Raw genomic sequence first — 23,160 nt, forward strand, 5'->3', positions numbered from 1 at the left:
ACCAATTCTAACCGCCATTTTAAGAAACTTGCCATCAGGGCTGCAAACTACTTTGGAGTCCCCCTGCTGAATGACAGCCCTACAGAGTATTGCCACTCCCACGACTTTGGATGGGGCTGGTGCCCAGATTTGAAGTGGGTATGGAGGGTGAGCCATGCAGGCTACATCTGCCTTGACCAGGTGAGTCTCCTTAAGGAAAATTACATCTGGGTTCAGGTGCCGGATATAGCGCCATATCTGCCGCTGATTATTACGGGAGTTATGCTCCTTCACATTACGGGACAGGAATTTCAAGCAGGGAGAGTTGGTAATGACTAGCCTGGGGTAAGGCCAAGCGCAGACAGCAGCGAGGAGGACATCGCGAGGTGGGGGAGTGAGAGTAGGGGGAGACCTTCCTAGTGCATGGAGGGGTAGTCCTGTGTTAAAAAGTGCCACCCTCCCTATAGTAAGAAAGAACAGAGAAAAAGGAAAGATTATAGGAGTGGGGCACAGAGCAACAAAAATACAAACCAGTCTTGGTCAACAGGGCCGTAGAGTCCTGTTCCATACAGAGGATAGGCTAGGCTCACCGGCACAAGCCATCCTGGAGAAGTCACTCTCCGGGAGCAGGCAGAGGAGCTAGTCCCTAGACGAGGGTTCATCTCCTGGGGAGCGCTCGGAGGCTGCCACCATTGTGCTTACAAGGTGGGGGAAGGCTCAGTGGAGAGGACAAGAGGCCCACTCATCCATCGTGAAAGTCCATTGGAGATGTCGGGAAGAAGTATTGCATCCAAGGACGGATGGCAGCACGTTAATGCGTTGTGGGCGAGAACTTGAGGTGGAGCACCCCTCCTCCATTGAGCAGATGTGCTTTATGATGTCAATTCGGCTTGCAAGGAGGCTTGGTCATGGGAGGCAATCTGGTAGGGCTGGGCAGTGGCGTGATGGAGATAAGGAGCAATTGCGCTGCCTCCTGGAAGGATCACAGCACCCGGCGTTTGGACTCCCAGTGAAAAATAAGAGAAAACTGTGGCCCCACTGATACTGGAGACCCAGACGACGTAACTAGTCCATGATGAGGCTTGAAGTCCCGGTGTCGCCGTAGCGTGGCTGGTGCAAGGTCCTGAAAGAGCTGGATTGTGACACCATTGCATTTAAGCTCTGATTGGGAGCGTGCTGTGCTGCTTTAAGGATTGCCTCTTTTTCAGTGAAGAAATGGACCCTGGTCTGTATGTCAGGGATAAGGCCAGGGCAGTCAGGGGGACCTGAGACACGATGAACATGATCAAGTGCTCAGGGGAGAGATCTTCATCACCTCATATGTCCTGGAGCAGGTCAGCGACGTAGGTCATGATGTCCATTCCTTCGGCTCCAATGGGGACTACGCAGAGGAGTAAGGTATTATGACGCCCCCGATTTTCCAAATCCTCTTGTTTGAGTAGGAGATCAATCTGCTGCTCCTCTAGGGTGGCCAAGTGTTGCCATAGCTGTTCTTGATCTTCTGTACGGGCATCCATCATTTTCTCAACATCATCCACTCTTTCACCAATCACTGTAACCTCCTTCCTGAGTTCCTTGACACAAGAGTGGACATAAGAGCGGAGCAAGCCAATTTCAGTTTTTAGTTCCTGCATGAAACTGGCCATGAAGGATTGAGTAATGGGTTCAGAGGTCCCCCCTGCTGATGATGACATGTCACCAAACCAGTGGAGGATGGTTTGTTCCACAGCGCAGTGACAAGGTTATACTTCGGAGGAACAGCTGTGTCTTTTACTGATTTGGTGTGAGTCATGGCTTCCCGGGCCCCACTCCAACAGGCACAAGGCAGGCAACCAAGGAGGTGAGTAGATAGCATCAAGAAGCTTTGCGCGTCTCTCGTATGAGGCAGAGGTGTCATGGTGCAGGCTCGCTCGGGAGGATATCCAGGTTTCAGAGGGGCAGAGGAGGCGAGCTGGGGTGGAGGAGCACAAATGGTAGCCTTTGTAGGCCTCCACGCCAGGCACCGCAGCTACCAAAGGCCGCCTCTGCTGGGTAGCACCCCCTCTCGGGCGATGGTGCGAAAAAGCCACAGGACCAAGGATGATGTCTCCCCACTGGATGAGGTAGGTGGATCAGGCAGGCGGCTGCCTTCTGTAGGGGGGCCCGTCAGCCTCAGAACCCCCCGCGTAAAGAGGCAGTGCTCACCTGATGTGAAAGCCGTGGGAGATGGTACATCTAAAATGGCCACCTTCAAAGGCCAAGCCAGGAGGCCGAGGAGGGCCGGGTTGAGCGCGCAGCAGGCAGGCGGGAATACGAAGGCCCAGGTGAGGCATAAGATGCTCCCACGAAGAAAAATGCAGGGGTATGGGTCAGACACTGCTCCCGCCTCGCACAGCCGCTAGATTATCAGGCCGCGGGTGCAAGTGATCGGCTTTGTTCTCATTCTAGAAAACAAAGGTCCTAAGGATAATTAAATTAAGTACACAGTAAGGTATAGACTTGAATCAGTACTATATCTGGTTATTCCAGTACCCGGCCGGGTCTGGAAATTTTATTCAATATATGTAACAAAAATTAGGTGACCACAAGGAGGGTCACCTAATTTTTGTTACATATATTGAATAAAATGTCCAGACCCGGCTGGGTACTGGAATAACCAGATATAGTACTGATTCAAGTCTATACCTTACTGTGTACTTAATTTAATTATCCTTAGGACCTTTGTTTTCTACAATAGATTGTCCGCCCATGGCTCGAAGGTATCCATTGGGTTCCCTTGTTATAACTTAAAAGACGGCTTTGTTCTCAAGCAGGATTCAGGGACATGGGAGCTGCAGCGCACAAAGAAGGGTATCCAGTGGGAGGAGAGGCAGGCTACAAGGATCACAGGTGATGATGAGATGCACAGGTCCCCCTCAGATGCCGATGGTAGAACAGCGCCGGCTGGATGCATCCAGCGAAGGGAAGGTAAACTGGAGTTTAAACTGGATCACCAGCAATAATGCCAAGAGGAACCAAGTGATCCTGGCAGACACCCCCGCTAGGTGGCAAAAAGCGATACGCACCACCGCAAGGTAGCTCTTCCAATGGAGGGATCATGTTGTAGAGTTCCTGGCCGGCCACGATCTTCCCCAGTCCAAAAGAGAGCGGCACACACCCAAGCAAAACGGGTAAGAGGTAGAGAGGGCCCTCGCCTAATGGAGGACTCACCAGGTCCGGGCCGCCTCCAGGCACAGGCCGCAGCACAGTGGATCTGCAGCCAATCCTTCCAAGCATGAAGCGCCCCCGTCCACTGTCGAGGACTGCTACAGGCCGCCCAGGCCCCCCTCTAGTCTCGAGGGGATCTAATTTCTCAGGCAAGTTGCAGTGATTGCGAGGACTGCCGTCCGCTCCATGTCCATGGGCAGCAACTGAGAGGCCCAAGATGGTAGATGCCGGGAACTAGAACAAAAAGGGGGAAATAAAACATTACAATTCACAAGAAATAAAAACAATACACATTATAACAGGCTATGTCACTACACAAATGGGAGCAGAAAAGCTGAATGCACATGAACAAATATGTCCCCTGGTAGCAACCAATTTACTTATTTTTAAATCCCTGGCGCTAGTAGGCTTTTCTGCATCTCTCGGGCCAGAAATGCCTAAAATATAGGTGATCTGTCCCCAGGGGGGGGGGGTGGGCCAGAAAAGTCTTACAAATTAATTAGGCCCATAAGGAAGCGACCCTTGCCCAAGGCAGAAAGGCCAATTAAACAAACCGATATGCCCCCAGGGGGCAGAATATACTTTTTTAAAAATATGGCCCCTGGAAGCGAGGGGTCACTTCCAATTTAAAAAAAAAACGATTCCCTGGCTCTAGTTGGCTTTTCTGCCCCCCCTGGGACCAGAAACTCCAACAAATCAGGCTATCTGTCCCCAGGGGGTCAGAATGTAATATTGAAATAAATTTGGCCCCCTGGAAGTGACCCTTGCCCAAGGGGTCACTTCCATTTAAAAAAGAAAAAAAATATTCCCTGGTGTCTAGTGGGGTTTTCTGCCCCCCCCCCCCGGGGGCAGAAAAGCCAAATAAAAAAAATGATCTGCCCCAGAGGGAGCAGAATATACTTATAAAAATTTTAGGGGCCAAGGAAGCGACCCTTGCCCAAGGGGTCACTTCCGATTTTCTAAAATAACAAATCCATGGCTCTAGTGGGCTTTTCTGCCCCCCCCCCCCAGTCCAGAATTGGCCAAAAAACGGCCGATTTGCAGAAAGGTCTGATTTAATATGTGCCCCAAGGAAGCAACCCTTGCCTTGTCTAGTGGGAGCATTCCTGGTGCCCGATCACGACAATTTGCGCGATCGTGCAACAGGAATGCCTTGCATTGGGACATCAGAGGAGAGGAAACACTGTTTTCTCCCCCCCCCCCCCGATGCCTCAAGAAACCATTGCTACTGAAGTAGCTAAAGAGAGTTCACTGAGCAGCCAAAGCTCTGGACCACTTAGACAAGATTCACTTGAACAACCAGTTATTCAAAATGAAGCAGCCACAGATATTAATTAGGTGGAGACTGCAAAACATCAAGCAAGAGAGGAAAGTGCTGGTCTTGAACACTTACTAGCACGCCTGAACAACAAATTTAAATTTGAATTTAAAATTATTTATAAAGCGCTCGTTCGCCAGCGGCTTCATGGCGCTACAACCTACGGAAAACAAGGCAGAGGGCAAATGTAAAGTAAAAAGGAAGAGAAAATACAAACTGCAGGAGAACAGTTAATTGAAGGCTTTGGTAAACAAGTAAGTTTTAAGTTGTTTTCTGAACTGGGGATATAGAGTCAAGGCTCTGAGCTCAGGAGGCAAGGAGTTCCAGAGGAGTGTGGCAAGGGTCGCAAATTTCGAGCCTCCCCATTTCTTCCTCCGGAATCGCGGGACAGTGAGGAGGGATTGGGTAGAAGAACGAAGTTCTCTGGTAGGGACATAAGGAATAATCTCCGAAGAGATGAAAGCCGGTGCCGTGACCAGTCTCACTTGGAAAGTGATGGAGGCCAGCTTGAACTGGACACGTTCACGAACTGGGAGCCAATGCAAAGATTTAAGAAGGGGGGTGACGTGATGGGATTTTGGTAATTTGAACACCAGGCGCGCCGCCTGGTTCTGAATCTGTTGCAACCGCCTAAGGCTATATGCAGGTATACTAGCATATAGGGCGTTGCCGTAATCCAGGCAGGAGATGACCATTGCCAAGGTGATCAATTTCAAAGCGTGAAAAGAAAAAAAACGGGACACCTTGCGTATAGTACGCAGTGAAAGAAAAGAAGAGGACACCACAGAACTGACCTGAGAGTGAAGAGTGAGCTGAGTATTAAGCTTGATACCTAGAGTTTTTACTGAGGAAGAGGGGACAGGTGGGGAGCCAAGGGAAGGGGGCCAAAACAGAGAAGACCAGGGACTGGATGAACCACCCGTCAACACCAGCTCAGTCTTGTCTGGGTTGAGTTTTAAATGGTTGTGGTTCATCCAGTCTCGGATGTGAATCATGGTAGATTGAAAGTTGGAAATAGAAGACAGAGAAGAGGACAGGTTGAAAACAAGTTGGAGGTCGTCAGCATAGTTGTTTACTGCGACCTCCTTTTGCTGTAGTGAGAAAATAAGAGGGTCGATGTAAAGGTTAAACAAAAGGGGTGAAAGAGAGGAACCTTGGGGGACCCCGCACTGAACTTTCCGGAAGTCCGCAGTGAAGTCACCCAGGCGAACTGCCTGGGTGCGGTCCCTCAGGAAGGAGGACAACCATACCAGTGCGGTACCTCCGATCCCCGCCGCCTTGACACGGGAGAGTAAGATGGTATGATCAACCGTGTCAAAGGCGGCTGAGAGATCAAGAAGGACCAAGGCCAGGGTCTTGTTGGTGTCCATTCCCTCCCTGAGGTTGTCAAGGACCGAGAGTACTACGGACTCCGTGGAGTGTGCGGGGCGGAAACCGACCTGGCGGGGGGCTAAAGCCCCATGCATCTCCACAAAAGTGCTCAAGGTGCGGGTGACGTGGCGCTCAAGCACTTTTGCCAGAAATGGTAAGAGGGAGATGGGACGATAGTTGGCGCGGACCGAAGGGTCTTGGTGATACTGCAACTTACCCCCATGAAAGGACAGCCCTTTTTCAACACACTTCTCCATAAGTAGTAGTATGAGCTTTATTCGATATAAAAATATCATAAAAGCATATTACAAGTTAAAAGTTAAAAGATTCCGATGATAAAAGACATACATGATAGTTGTAACACACATCATAGTAAACATTTTAGTATTAAAAAGTCCATATTTCCAGGTCTAAAACTTTGTGACACAAAAAGAATAAAACATGTTTTTATCTACAACAGTGAATTAAAACCATGAAAATGTCCTTAACGGTCATACTACACGTCCACATTTTTTTTTTTTAAAACAGATCTTTAGGTAAAGAAGGGAATACACCAGGAGGGGGTTGGCCAATGGTACATACTAGTGATACTATTTCAGAACCATATGGCTGGTACACTATACAATTTTCTCATTAAGGCATAGGCTGAATTTATTTAGTAGCCCAAAATTTCTGGGTAGTTTTGACTTAACATTCTTTACCGCGATCTTTTTGCGAGTTAGCCAAACACTTCCCAGAAACTTGGCTACTCCGCAGATCATTAATGAGGATGATGTATCAGTTCTCAGAATGCGGAGTGCAGCGCGAGGATTCATTGGGCCTAGCATTTTGCACACCAGTTTAAGCCATTTGGCTCTGGCCATACTATAGGCCGGACACGCAAAGAAAAGATGGGCAAGTTCTCATTTGTTGTTACGGAGGACTATAGAATCAAATGTATCATGTTGAATAACAGCACCAACTGAATTAGCTGCACACAACATTAAAGGAATTACTTTAGACTGACTATGTATGCTTTCTGTTGAACATGACAATAAGCTGGAAAACCAGAAGTTATCTGGTGAAGCTTGCCATGAGGAGTCAAGAGTATTGAAGAAACTGGAGCTTTTAATCATCGATGAGTTGAGCATGGTTTTGAACTTAATGCTTGCCTTCATACATTTAAGGATGCAGTAGATTTTAAGAACAGAGTATGATGTGCTGTTTGGATTAAAGGATTTAATTGTCATTGGTGATACTGCAACTTACCCCCATGAAAGTACAGCCCTTTTTCAACACACTCCTCCATAATGAAAAAATACATTCTTTGGGAAGTATTGGCAATGTGAATATTTGGTTAAACTTCTAATACAAGGAACTAGTGAAGAATATATGTCCAGCATCTGATGTGGAACATGGAGACCTGAAGGACATTAGGGTAGGAGTTCTGACAAAGGAGGGAAAACATGCTTTGGAAAGTTGACTTAGCAAGAAATTATTTTCATCTGAGAGCACAGCAGCACATCTAATGTATAGTTTCATTGAAAAAGACAAATCCATAGTCTGTTTAATGCCTACACTTCAAGAGTGCTCCGACTTTAACAAACAATTACTTAGGCTGGAGGAAGAAGATATTTTGGAAAATACAACTATCGATAAATAATTTGGCGTCATAATTTAAATGTGGAGGATGGGTTAGTATATGGTGCTATGGGTAAAGTTATTGATTTCATAAATTTTCCAGATAGTGATGAGGTTGAGTACCTAGCCTTAAAATATGATCAGATTGATGGTGTGAAGCAGACTGGCTGATGTACTGTATGTTATATGCTTGTAAAGGACGTATATGTGCGGTGGCAACAGCTTCCAGTGTCTCTAGCATATGCTGTAACTATCCATAAATCTCAAGGTTTAAGTGTAGGCACAGCTTTAATTAATATTGGAAGTACAGTATTTAAAGAGGGTATGTTGTATGTAGCATTATCCCAAGTTAGAACATTGTCCAGTGTATTTTTAACTGAATTTGATGATAACAAAGTTAGTACTGATGAAAGCAATGTACAAGAGTACAATCGGTTAAGAAGTCTATATGCTGCTCATTTAGGTCAATAGTCTTATTATGAGAAACTGGTATTCTGTCCAAAAAAGAAGCTTACAAAAGAGCTGACTGATGTTCAAGGGAAGAAAGGAAACCAGCATAAGCTAAAAGGGTTAAAAAGAAAAAAACTGAAAATGAGAGAAATAAAACTGAAAAATGAGAGAGATATTGTAGCAAACCAGTTGGATAACAGTTCAGGTGTCAATTGCTATGCAAATGGTGTTCTCAAAGTACGGTTTTATTTACCACATCTTGTAAATCAAATTCAAGAAAAAGCATATAAGAGACTCTAGGGCATATTTATAACAAAATGTTGGAGCGCAGAGCTGCACCAAATTTGGCAGTAACGTGCCGACATTTCCAAAATGCAGGGTTGTGCCATATTTACAACAATTGGGCGCACCCTGTGTTTTCCCTAGTGTTGGTGCTAAAATTAGCTGCCTAGCTCCAATGCAGGCACCATTGCAGCAAGTGCAAGGGTGCATGTGTTGCAGGGATTTATTGTTTATGTGCAGGAAGATGGCAATTGTTACTTCCATGTGTGCTGCGGGATGCAGCACACATAGAAGTATAAAATCTTCATTATTTAATTATTGTTTCAGCACAGAAACAATCATTAATCATGCTTTGCTCTTTCGATGTGCAGAATGCAGCACACATAGAAAAAGCAATTGAAAATAATTTCTCCTTGTTTCACCATTCTAACACCTGCTTTTGCATGGCATTAGTTTTTGGCACTACCTCAAATTTACACATCCTTGTAAATCTAGGGCAGAATCAAAAGGCAATGGGTGCTGCGGTGGAACGCCCACAGCAACACCCATTGAACCCCCCTTCAAACTAAGTAATGCATGTACAGATGCTGTATTTACAAGGTGGCTTTAGGCCACAAAACTTGGCATAATACCGCTTTGTAAAAATGGAGAGGAGAATAGCAGAACCAGAAAGTTGCTAAAAGTAACGTCTGGTGGTGCTATCCCCTTGTATATATGCCCCTCTGTATTTGTAGCAGATCACTAATATTTACTTTCAACATTCAACAAGACACACAAGAATGTATAATAATCATGCTTGGAGTTCGAGAATAAGATGAAGTAGATATTGATTACTTATTTGGACTGAGTTAAATAAGGAACCATAACTGTAAAGATTACTCATTTACATCCACCATTCATAGAAATTCTGAGGAATGTCTGTACTTACCACTACCAGATTGCAAAAATGTGCATGTGGAGAAGTGTGGCTCAATGGTTAGAGCGGCAGACCCTGATGCAGAGATCTGGCCTGGGACCAGGGTTCAATTCCCTGCCTCTGCGGGTCTTAGGCTCAAAATTCCACGGACCTGATAGTTCTCGCCTCGGTGCCTATTCCAATCATGGAGTCCCACTCTGCAACTTGGGCAATAGCTTGCTTAATCTCCACAACGGCCCCCACAACGCTAAGGATGCCTGGCCTCCACCTTGGGGGTGCCCAGGAGTGGACGCCTCAAAGGGAAAGCCAGGATGGGTTCCACGGCGGTATTCCTACAAGCGCCTTGAGACCCTTGCGGGTAAGTAGTGCGCTATACAAGTATCAATTTACATTTTACATTTTACATTTTGAGAGATTGATTAAAAACACAAACTAAAATATGTCCGGTCCAAATGGTAGATAAGCTGTTGTGCCTATGTTGCGTCTACAGAGAGCTGGGAAATGCCTTATATTAAAGTTACAATGATAAAGAGCAGAACTGAGAAGCGAAATTACAGACTTCAAAGTTCGATAAATATACATTTTTAGAAGAACGTGCAATACTATAGCTACTATCTTTCACAAAGGAGTTAATGTGGCATCTGGACACAACACTGTGTATTTAAAGAATGAAACTGGATGGACGGTGACCTTACATTCAGACCAATATTGCCTTTCAAACTACCAAGCAGCTTATTTACAAGCCCCTAGCATTGCCAGTACGTCCCTTTTTCCCATATTAAATGTGACGCACTGGAGGCACAAGAGGCTTGCAAATAAGGCCCCAAATTCTTACCTCTTGTTTCTTCAACCAAAGTTCTACGCAGTATTTTTGGGAAAAAGTAATGTACGATATTTCTTGTACCTGGATGGTCAATGTTTTAGACATCATTCGGCCTATCATGGGAGATGTCTTCAAAAAGTTCTCCCAAATTCAAGATTCCTTTTGTCTTTCACAAAGGAGTTAATATAACTTGTGGATACTACACTCTCTAAAGTCTGAAACTAGATGGGCACAATGGAATCACAACAACCTTCAATTGAAACCAAAAGTACCTTTCAAACTAATAAATTGTCACCTTCTATTTCTTGAACCATGTACTATTTCTGGGTAAAAATGTGATATATTGTATTTCATCTACGTGGATCATCAGGGTTTTGACATCATTCGGTCTGCTAGGGGTGACAATTTCGAAAGGATCAAGACAATTCAATTGTGGTTTACATTTATTAGTAGTAGTGTACCAGGTATGATAATAAAGGGAAAAGGTTTAAGGTAGATTTGTTTACATTAGTGTAGTACGTGTAGGCAAAGCAACTGCTTAATGAATTGTAGTGAGTGCAATATATAATGTCACTTATTTACAGTGATGTGCTGTACAGTGTTTTTTTTCTACAATCAATATGATTGTTTTTTCCCAACTGTTCAAAGGTGAAGCTTCATATAGTTCATCTTTTATGGTGTAAAATTAAGAAAGTTGAGAAAAGTAAATAAGGACACATTAAATGGTTTACTATATTGTGATATGGTGTTACAGGATGAACAATGGGTACTTTTATTTTTCAGGAGTTCTGACAGAGCCACTCAACCACTCATCTACTCCCCCATACAGCTACTCACACAACCACTCATTCACACATACACTACTCATGCACCAATTCACTTACAAATACAGCACACATGAACCCACTCATGCACACATACACCACTCATGTCCCCATTCACTCACCCATACAGTCACTCATGGACCCACTCACTCACCCATACAGCAAGCAACTTACACCCACTCAGCCACCATACAGGAACTCATACACCCACTTACTCACTGATACAGGCACTCAGGCACACTCACTCACCTATAAAGCTCTCACACACCCACCTACTTACTTATTCAGCCACTCACAGATGTACTCACACACTGATACAGGCACTGGCACACACATTCACTCACCCATTTAGCCACTCACATATCCTGTCATTCACTCATACAATCACTAACACACCCACTCAATTTTCAATTCAAGAATCTTTATTCGGTGATTAAAAAACACCATAAAAGCACATGTATATATACATAGATAAAAAGACATTAAACATTAATCAAGATCCTTATACACAAAGTTAATACAAATAGAAATACCGACATACAGATCCACAATTTTAAAACAGAAAATCCAAGATATTTCATTCCTCTCCCCTAGTCAGCCTTAGTCGAACCGCAACCTTAATAAAATTCATAATACAGCACAAGGTTAGGGCGTCAGAGGCTTTTTGCAAAAAGACTAATGCCTCCCTGGCATGTTCCTATTGGGCTTTTTTTAAAATATTTACAAGAAATCTGCGCCTGGGCATAGAAAAATAGGGACAAAGCAAAACAAAATGGAGGGAATCCTGCGGAGACCTGTTGTCGCAGCCGCAGGGTCCCTTCTGCTCAATTGACGTGGTGAAACCTGCTGGTGAAGCCAACATAAAAGGAAGTAAATTCAATCTAAAACGGCACATAAGAAATCTATCCTGTGCATTATGCACAAGGTACAGATAAGGCTCCATACCCTCCACACTCTTCACCAGATTATGAGCCCTCACAGTCTTTTTAGCTCCTTCAGCCTCAGCTCTGCATTTGATTTTCCGCTCTAGGAAAATTTCACCTACTTGTTTCTGGTGCTGGGTTGAAATTGTTGTAGGGTTCGTGAAGAGGTTGCCAAAACATAAATCTTCAAGGGTGTTTTTTATGTATTTAAGCCAGGGGATGCGCATACAATTGGTCCTATCTAAGCAGTCCAGTAAAATTTCTCTGCTGAGATGCGCATCTGGGTTAACCCATATTTTTAGCCAGGCCACAATTGGCCTAAGTTTTAACAGGTCATCCAAGTATGGCCTCCCTAGCTCCCTATGAGCTATGATTCCAGCAGTACTGGATGGTGCCCTCGGGATAGATTTCAGATATTTGTTTTTTTCCTGTTGGATTCTAGTGGTGTTCACAAAGCCCCATACTTCTGCCCCATAGATTACTTTGGAGCATGATACGGAGAAATACAAGTTCATCACCTGTTCCGGGCTCCATCTACCTAGCCTCCTGCCATATCCAGCTATTGCCCCATTGGAGGCAATCATTTTGCTACAACGTTCCGCCACCAAGGAGTTAAACTGCAGAGCGCCGTCAAAGGTTACTCCAAGATAAGAGAACGTTTTAACCTCCTCTAAAATATGGGTACCTATTGTATAAGTAAATTTAGAGGACGTTTTTTTGCCAGCCAGGAGCACATATGATTTACCCAGGTTGACAGATAGATCCAGGGTACCCATGAACTTAACAAACCCATCTATCAGGATTTGTAAGCTTCGGGGTGTACGTGCAAGCAAGACCGCGTCATCTGCGTATAGCAGAACCGGAATATGCCGCGGCCCGACCCTTGGGGAGTCTGCCTTTAAACCCAACAGAAACTGCTCCAAGTTGTTAATATAAAGGGAAAACAGAAAAGGGGCAAGAATGCAACCTTGTCTGACTCCGCTCTTACATGGAAAAGAGTCAGACAATCCTCCCTCCCTATTAAATCGAACCTTGGCCGTGGTGTCGCTGTGCAATTCCCTTAATATGGTAATTAAGCCACTCTCAATCCCCATGCTTGACATCATATCCCACAGTTTTCCTCTATTGACGTGGTCAAATGCTGCTGCCAAATCCATGAATCCCATGTAAATTGGTTCATCACTGGCCAGAGTATATTTGGCAGTCAGCATGTAAAGGTTCAGGCATTGGTCACTGGTGGACCTCCCTGTCCTGAACCCGTATTGAGTGTCCGAGAAGGTGTTATTCTCTTCGGTCCACTCGGACAGTCTGTTAAGGATTGCCCTACCCAAAAGTTTGGCCGATACGTCAATCAGGGAAATAGGCCGATAGCACTTGGGGTCGTCCCTGTTGCCCTTTTTGAAAATTGGCACAATAATTGCTTTAGACCAGGATGGTGGCAGGCCACAGGTGGTAGCAGTGTTTATAACCCTGGTCATCAGAGGGGCCCATAGTTCTATGTTGCTAAGAAACAGGTCAGGGGGAATTCCATCCGGGCCCGGGGCTTTATTTTTAGTCAGACCCTCCATCCCTGCAATAATCTCCTTAAGGGTAAATACTACCGGGGGAACCTGACTTGGGGTTACCGGTGACTCTACAGGGATACCGGGCTCATGGTTATATAAACCCCTAAAGTGGGTGACCCACTGCTCCGGGAGGATGTTAGCCCCGGGGAATCATTTTCTTGAAAGGTCGGTTTATTAATGATTCTCCAAAAACCCGCTAAATCCTTTCTTTCCCCTGCCTCTCTTAAATCTGCCCATGCTTCTGCCTGCAGGGCAAGTTTCCTCCTTTTGGTCTCTTTTTTATATTTTTCTCTGCACACCTTGATTTTTTGAGGGTCCCTTGGTTTTAGCTTAAGGCAGCATTTCAACTCCCTCAGAGCTTTAGAACAGTCTTTATCAAACCACCGGGGATTTACCAGGTTACGTGTGGGCGCACTGGTCTTAAGTAGGCCGTCGATCAGGTTAGCGATCTGGTCAAATGCTTCCAGTAACCTTGATCCCTGGACTTCTAAGTCTAGACAGTCGTTAATGGCCCGTAGGCCCTTGTCACCCAAAGTTTTGTAAAACTTTACCCCGTCTATTTTGGACCATTTCAGCCTCCTGCCTTGGTCTGTGACCCTCTCCTCAATTGTGCGATGGACTCTGGTTCCAACACCCACCCTATACGAGAGTTCCAAAACAAGAGGGTTGTGGTCGCTGAAACTGCTCCATTCTATCCCTACACTGATTATTTTATTTATCAGGGATCTCGAAGCCAGAATGTAATCTATAATAGATGAGCAACCCCTGCCCTTGAAAGTTGGTGGAAGTGTGCCATCCATCTGAGGGTCTATCATATTAATGGTATGCTCTAAGTCGTACTTAAGCCGAAGCAAACTGAGAGCCGCCCCAGTAGGCGTATGAGAAAAATGCGGCCCCTTCTCCATTGGGCATTGTGACCAGTCTGTATCTACCTTGACCAGTGCCGGACAGAGATGGCAGTTAAAGTCTCCCATTAAAAGCAGCCCGTTAGACTGCCCCTTATTTTGGAATGTTGTTTCTTGTCCCAGCCTATGGTCTAGTTCAGCTAGTAGCGGGATATGGTTGTTCGCTATCTCAGTGTTATAGATGTTAAAAACAGAAAATCTTAACCCCTTTCCGAGGAACCGAACTGCCTGGATCCCATGTGAGTTCCAATCTGGGGAAGACCAGGTGCCTGGGAGGTCTAAATCTACGTAAATGGACAAACCGCCCATTGCTCTCCCTGATCTGGATTTTCGGGCGGGAGCAAAGAAACACTTGTACCCCTGTAGGTGATAATTATTCACCGAGGCCCATGTCTCCTGTACACATATAACATGAAATTTTCTAATAAAGTCAACCCATTCCTTATTGTTAAATTTGCCAGCTATGCCTGCTACATTCCAGGAGATCAATCTCACTCCCTCCCCCCTCCGTTCTGAACCCCCCTGGGGCCTTGCATGGCCAGCCCATGTCCCCCTCCTATACTTTCTATGGCTGTAGCCTTAGGTTCAGCATACGCGGATTTCCCCGCACCACTTGGTAGAGTTTGCTGAGCCTGAGAGCTTTGCTCCTCCATCACCTCTATCAAGGCGCCCTTTTCCATATAACCCTGGGGGGCATTATCCGTTTGTCAATCTACCCCCTCTAGACCATTCAGGCAATTAAACCGGTTGTAGATGTGAAATGGTGGTTCTGGTCGGCCAAATAATGGCCTAGGGTTAAAGTCCTGGTGTCTCCCCCTCCTGCCAACCCTCTCCCAGTTGTCATAAATTTGGGGCAGCTGCAATGGGACTGGAGTAATGGGAAAAAAGAAAGACACACGAAGGGTTTGGATAGTGGATTCCCTAGATCTATTCTTCCCTTGGCATATGTAGGACACCGTTCCTGTGTCCCTAAAGCTCACCAATATGCAGTCCCCTATAATGGATTTGTGTGTTCTCCCCACCCATGCCACCCTTCTTACCATTATGATTTCATTATTAAGGTGTATCGGGAGGGGTCTATTTATGTTTAACCTTTTAATTACCCTACTTTTCAGGGCACAAAAATCCTCAGTTTCACCTACTTCGAGTGGGGGGGCACCCACCATGACTACAGTGAAATCATTAGTCTCTGGGGGTAGGTTAGGCCTACGTGGTCTCGGGGGAAGCTTCATTAGAGGGGTCAGTGTGGTACTATCTACCGGCTGTGCCGGAAGAACAGGGCCTGCAGGAGGAATGGGCGTATTAGAGTTGAGGGACTTAGTTGGTGCTGGCTTAGTCCTTAAGGGTTGTTGCGAGACCGCCGAGTTTGCGGCTTGTGCAGGGGTTGAGTTTGCTGCACTATTTACAGGCTGTTGAGGGGCTAATGTGATGGGAGTAGGTTCTAGATGCCTTCCCTGATGACCAGGTGGAATTTTCAGACTACTTAGTGTGGTCTCCAGAATGGTTAGTCTGATCTCAATCTTTTTTATACTCTCGCTAATCGGTAGTAATAGAGACCTTAGCAGGAATTCCAGGTTTCCAAGCGGGACAACAGAGAGGGGGACATTAGCGATATTAGTTCCTGTATCTTTTGTCGGGCGGGAGCTAGGGCCTCCTGGGCAATAGGTTTGGGATGTGAATCAGCCGGTAATTTCGCTGCTAATAAGGGGGGTTTTGAAAACTTCCCAAAATCCGAGTGAGAGATTTTGGGTTTGCTCTTCCCCTGGGCTCCCTTCGATTTCTTCCTACGTTTATTAGGAGGGGGCCCAAATACTCCTTGCGTAGTGGCTGGCTTAGGTTTAGCTTTCCTAGCCTTAGGGGCTGGAGGGGGTTGGGAGACTAAATCAATGGTCACCCTAGTAGGGCTTGGACTAATAGCTGGAGCTATACTCATGGCTACAACTGGTGAGGTGTTCGTACAATCCCTCAGCAGGAGTGGGACATCATCTATTAGGGTCAACTCCTCCCTGGGCATGGTGGGGTGATCTCCAAGGGGGGTGTTTTTCAGGTTATCTATTGAGCGTCTCCGTTCTGCCCTTAACCGGGACAAGTTGCACTCTTTGTCCCCCTCCCCCACTGCCCGGGAGAAAAAATTCTCTAGGGTCCTGTTTTTGACTCCTCCCGGCTTCAATGGGGTACTCTCCCTTGCCGGGGACGGCATAATAATAAATGATGGGTTGTATTCGGCAAGGGGCTGTAGCAGTATATAAGACCAGGGTTCGAATGAGCAACACAAGCGGGTAGGCCCAGCCCGGCCAACTCGGGCCTATGACGGCCTTAGACGGTCCCGCCCTTGTCCCGGGCTTCTCCCGGGACGCTCCCGCGCTGCGGGTATACTAAGGTCTTTAAATACCTGTTTGCGTTATGGGCGGGGGGCGTGGCCGGCAGGGAGAGCAGCCCAGCTGTTGTCAATGGGGCACGCAGGGGATCCTGGTCCACGGAGTCCCTGCTACGTGCTCGCAGCCCTGCCGGTCCGGTGGTGATTCCCAAAGTCAGCAGCCCTTCACAGCACCGCGCTGCAGGACCCGCGAAGCGGGTCCGGCGAGGTGGGAGGCTGGATCCCTGTGTCAAGAGGGCTTCAATCCCTGAGTCAGGAGGCGTCCGTGCAGGTAGCTCACAGCAGTCCGGTGCAGTTTCCAGCAGAAGAGAGTCCCGTTTGAACTCTATATATCCCGCCTATTAAGCTCCATGGGTGGGGGGCGTGGCCGGCAGGGAGAGCAGCCCAGCTGTTGTCAATGGGGCACGCAGGGGCTCCTGGTCCACGGAGTCCCTGCTACGTGCTCGCAGCCCTGCCGGTCTGGTGGTGATGCCCAAAGTCATCAGCCCTTCACAGCACCACGCTGCGGGACCCGCGAAGCGGGTCCGGCGAGGTGGGAGGCACGATCCCTGTGTCAAGAGGGCTTCAATCCCTGAGTCAGGAGGCGTCCGTGCAGGTAGCCCACAGCAGTCCGGTGCAGTTTCCAGCAGAAGAGAGTCCCGTTTGAACTCTGGATATCCCGCCTAATAAGCTCCGTGGGTGGGGGGCGTGGCCGGCAGGGAGAGCAGCCCAGCTGTTGTCAATGGGGCACGCAGGGGCTCCTGGTCCACGGAGTCCCTGCTACGTGCTCGCAGTCCTGCCGGTCCGGTGGTGATGCCCAAAGTCAGCAGCCCTTCACAGCACCGCGCTGCGGGACCCGCGAAGCGGGTCCGGCGAGGTGGGAGGCTCACTCACTCTCCTATACAGCCACTCATGCACCCACTCACTACCCATACATCCACTAACAGATACACTAATTCATTAAAACAGGCCTTCACGCATGCACTCACTAACCCATTCGGTCACTGACACACCCATATAGCCATTCACTCACTCATACAATGACAAACATACCAAGACGTATTCACACTGCTACAAACATACATGCAACATAATTATTGTTTCTTAAACCAGAATTAGTGGTTCTAACAAGAACTGTTTTTTTTACTTTTATTTTTTTGTATTGTCTAAATATTTCTTGTTATTTGTGTGTTTTTTTTAAGGTTCTTGAAAACAAAATGTTGAAGAGCGGGCCCTTCCTCTATTAATGATAGAAAGGTGCTAAACTAATCAAATCCATTGGTTTCTATGTCACATGGAAGTCGCGATGCCGTCGTTATGATGGTGCGATGACATCACAATGATGTTGCATCTATGCATAATGCATTAAAACCAACCATAAAATGTTTTATCTCCATAATTACACAACTTAATTTTTTTTAACAAAGCTCTCACTTTGAGCAAAACCTTTACAGTATGTAAGTATGTCTTTAGCACTGTAAAAAATACGCCGGAGTTGCGTCCCCACTGCAGCTCCAGTAATAAGTGGCGGTACAGATTGCAATGGCGTCGCGACTCTGCAAAATGTGTTAAGACGACCTTTAAAATGTGTTTTCTCTATAATGATGCTACTTTTGTGACTTTATTAGTAAATCTCTTACTTTGAAGAAAACATATAAAGTGTGTATCTATGACTTTACGACAGCCAAAAATATGCCTAAGCCGCGTCCACACTGCAGTTCCAGAAGCATCTGCCAGGACTAGTCACAAAGGCATCGCAACTCCAAAAAATGTTTGAAAACTGCCTTTAAAGTGTTTTTTCTCCATATTTACACTACTTGTATTACTTTATGAGGAAGTTCACTAACTTTAAACAAAACATTAAAACTCTCCATGGATCTCTTCCAATACTAGAGTAAAAAAAATCACACAGGAGTTGTGATCACTCTATGGATCTAGTCGCGATTGGTCCACGATTACACAAAATAAATAAAAAAATGAAATAAGAAATACATTATTGAAGACACCTTACAAGCACTTTAAAAAATTATCTTTACAGAGATGTTAAACTTAGGAATTACAATTATAAAAACCTCCACAATTCACTGAAAAAAGCAAAGGTTACAGGGACATTATAGTTAGGAAATAGAATTTTAACAAACCTTAGAAATTCACCTACAAATAGGAAGGTTAAAGGGACAATACCATTAGGCTCAGATTTCTCATGTACAAAACTGTAGAAATTCAACAGTTATAGCTACCTGAGCTGACTATAACTTACTCCCCTGCAATGCACTGCGTATGAGCTCACATATTACATCACTCATGACATGGTCAGTGATATTACTGATGAAAACAACTAGCTCACCTTACTTCCAGATTATATATATTTGCAAATGAAGGAAAAACTAAGAATTGTACTGGTAAATTACTACAATAATAGATTTGATTCCTCTAAAAGTGCTATGGTTTCTACTTTGTAGGATGAGCTCGAATCGATTGTATGTAATACCAAGTCACCCTATATTTGTATCTGTGTTGGGGACTTCAATATTGTAAAATGCAATATTGCCAATGATGAAGTGTGTGGTATACAAATGATTCTAAAAATGGTCAACCTATTTTCTACATAATTGAATATGGAGGGACTTTAAATGAAATAATTTTTAAGTATAAACTCAAATAATGATTCCAAATATGGCAGAGGGAAATGCCATGCTACCCCTTATTCGGGGGGGGGGTCGCTTCTCAATTATTGGCCATTATCTTAATTTTGAAGAGTGGCCTTGCAATGTTTAACTCTTTCAGAGTCATCTCCAGTTCTTTTAGTGATCATCAACCATTGCTGCTAACCCTTAATATTGAGACCCAACACATAAAATGGAGTACAGTTAGCAGAGCATATTATAACCAGAGGTTTGATTGGGATTAACTTAAAATGAACAGGTATCGATGAGACTGCCCTGTTAAAAAAAAACTTATCATAGCCAAGAAAGAGGAATTATTGACTCGTACAGATCGACTTTGACCCTCGCAAAATACTTAAATTGAAGCTGATAAACTAAATAAACATTGATGGTTTGATTAGCAATGCTTATGTGCAAACCAGAATCTAAAAAGAGCTCTACAGGTCACCCCAAGAAATAGAGAGGAAGTGAAACACCTGTGAACACTATATACATGGCACTAGAGAAAAGGAAGGCCATCTACGTGAAAGGGCATGGGAAGATCTAAAACAGGCAGCTGAATGCAGGGATAGTACCAACTGATTTTTAGGGACCTAACTACCCCTACAACTGAGACATATGTCCAACCAGCAGGCTGGCTAGTTCATTATGGCAAGATATTCAACCCTGATAATATAACTGAGGTTCCCACCCATGAGTGAATAATCATGGTTGAGCCCCTTATTTAACTACTGTCTCTCTGGAAGAAGTGAATCTAGCCCTAGAAAAATGTGTAAATGGAAAGGCCACAGATCCCGATGGGGTCCCTGCAAATGCATATAAATCACAATAAGCAGTCTGGGGGACCTCTTTTAAACAAAGTATGCATAGCAGAGTTAAAAGGCTGCATATCAGCAAATTGTGCGGAAAGTATTATAGTTCCGATTTTTAAAAAAGAGAGCAGGGGATATGCACAGTGCTATAGGTCAATTTCCCTTCTCTATACATCTGTCAAGTTGCTGGGTAGGATATTATTGGAAAGATTAGAAACCTGGACAGCTGAAAACAACATGCTTACTAATTTATAATTTGGATTTAGGAGTGAAGTTGACACCCTAAAGCAGTGTGCTAATCTACACCTACTAGTGAGGAAAGACACCATAGCAAAGAAAGGCCATTTATTTTAGTGTTTTGCCGATAAAAGCAGTGCGTTCGATTTAGTTAATCATGCTAAACTGTGGGATATTTTGGCGCAGCTGAGTACCCCTTCAGATTTTTTTTCTTTCTTATCACAGTTATATAGTCACCTGACTGCCCGTGTTCGCTATGGTGTAAATGATGAATGCACCTCAGGATTCAGAGTTATGAGAGGTATACAACAAGGGTGAGATTTTGCACCCTTTTTATTCTCACTATGTGTGAATGGGATAGATGATCGCTTAGGACAATTGAATGTAGATTCTTGTGTATGCCACTGACAAGGTATTACTATCACAGAGCACAAATCGTCTACAAAGTTTAATTGATGATTTTACTACAATCATGGAGGGAAAAGATATGAAACTAAATATGTCTGCAACCTATGTCATGGCTTGTGATACAGGTAAAATGAAGAAGAAAACTCACTTTGTTAAGGGTCCGGCATTACTGAAAGTAGATAGCTTTACCCTACCTGGGCGTTCAGTTCTCTAAATCTAGTTCATGGAGTCCTCACCTAAAAACTGATAAATTGAAATGTATTAGAAGCTCAGAAGCAATATTCAGATTTGCAACCAAAATTGGAAACAAACCCATAAAAGAGATGCTGTTATTCTATATAAGCAAATGCATCAGAAGTATTACTTATAGTGCTGCCTTGTGGGGGCGGCAAACAGTAAATTATTACAAACACTGGAGAATAACTTCTTGGGTCTACAATTGGCAGTACCCCCAATCTACTCCTTCCTATATCGTTCAAAAAGAACTTGCGGTCCCCCACATTAAAGATGCCATTCACATTAATGACCTTTTGTTTTGGCACAGTATTTGGACTAAGAGCCTGATTCTGATACAGTTAGGCAGGACACCTAATAGCATTTGCTCCGTCCAAATCAGATCGGGAACGTGTCTTTCCAATTGAGGGCCCGATTACGATGCGGTTAGGAACACAGACTCCCATTGCAGTTAATGGGAGTCGAAACAAATCGTATCTGGAAGTATCCGGATGTATTGTAGTCGGTCAGTTAGACTCTCTCGATATGATTCGGTTGGGAAACCATTCCCAAACCCATCCGGTCGAGAAGCTTTTATAAAAATTAATTTGATTTAATATACATTTTAACAAATATAACAAATAAACGTAATTAAAAAAATGTAACTATTAATTTTAATGTTTTTATATAAAATGTACAAATACATTTAAAAAAAAATAATATATATATATTTATTAGATACATCTCATCATACACTAGTATAGTCTTTCATCACCCACTGTAAAATACAGAGTACCATATTTGAATCCATTGACACACCAATACAAGTTTCTAAAAACCTACTCAGTGATTCCTAGATCTACAGTCAGTCATACATGTTGTCAATGTTCAATAGAACACTATCAAATATACTTATACACCTATATTGACATTACACACCAGCACACATCCTATTCACTTATGCAGTCATCCTACTCACTTATGCAAACAATGGATCATACTTATATTTACTCAGCTACACACTTACACAAACACCACTTCATTTATTCATATGCATGCTGGATCGGGTCCTTCCTATCCCAACAGGCGTTTACAGGTTTGCTTGGGTGAGAGCTACTCGAAGGAGATTGAGTTGGGCCAGGGCGTGCCTCAGGGCTCGTCCCTGAGCCCAACCCTATTCAATATCTACGTCTCCCCCCTAGCAGACATCGTGGAGGGCCACGGTCTCCGCCTGGTGTCCTACGCTGATGACACGCAGCTGGTCATCTCCCTATCGCGTGTTCCCGGCCTTGCAGCGGACATCTTCAGGAATTGCATGCAAGACCTAGCAATCTGGATGTCCGCAAACTGTTTAAAGCTGAACGGTAGCAAGACTGAGGTGCTCGTGGTGGGGGGAGGTCCGTCTGCGTGGTCGTCGGCGTGGTGGCCACCCTGCCTGGGTGAGGTCCCCGTTCCCTGCCATGAGGCCAGGAATCTCGGCGTGTGGCTGGATAAAGACCTCGCCTTTGGCCCCCAAGTCAGCCGGGTGACGGGGGTGTGTTTCGGTGTCCTGAGAGCCTTAAGGAAAGTCTTAGATCTTCTCCCTATTTCTGCTCGAAGGACGCTGGTGCACGCCCTGGTCACATCGCGGCTCGATTACGGGAATCTGTTGTAACTGGGGGCCGCGAACAAGGTCCTGGGCCCCCTGCAAGTGCTCCAGAATGCCGCGGCACGGCTTGTACTCAGGCTTCCTAGGAGGTCACCCTCCAAACCAGCTCTACAAGTCCTCTACTGGCTCCCTGTGGAGAAGAGGATAGAGTTTAAAGCCCTCTCCACATGCCACCGCATTCTGAGCGGTAAAGCCCCCGCTCCGCTCCAGAATCTGGTGACTCACTATGAGCCCACACGTAGTCTACGGTCCTCACAAACGGGACTGCTAAAGATCCCTAGAATCAGGAAGGCGCGTATGGGAGGAAGATCTTTCAGACACCTCGCTCCCAGATGCTGGAATGCCCTACCGTTAGAACTGCGACTCGAACCATCTGAAGTCCTGTTCAGGAAAAAGCTTAAAACCCACCTTTTCAGCAGGTAGTCTTCGGTGGGAGGGGGGGGACAGTCACCTCACTTACTACAGCGCGGGGACACGCCAGTGGCGTAACCAGGCACTCTACAAATGCCCAATAATAATAATAATAATAATAATAGTAACTCATATTCAGTGTGTTATAAAATCACTATTACAAGTATACACTTATCCATACAGTCACTCACACAATCACTGAGTCTTATGTATACTTATTTATGTACAACAAATGTCACATACGCTG

The sequence above is a fragment of the Lissotriton vulgaris genome, chromosome 4_1 (genome assembly GCF_964263255.1).
Source record: "Lissotriton vulgaris chromosome 4_1, aLisVul1.2, whole genome shotgun sequence".
NCBI lineage: Eukaryota > Metazoa > Chordata > Amphibia > Caudata > Salamandridae > Lissotriton > Lissotriton vulgaris.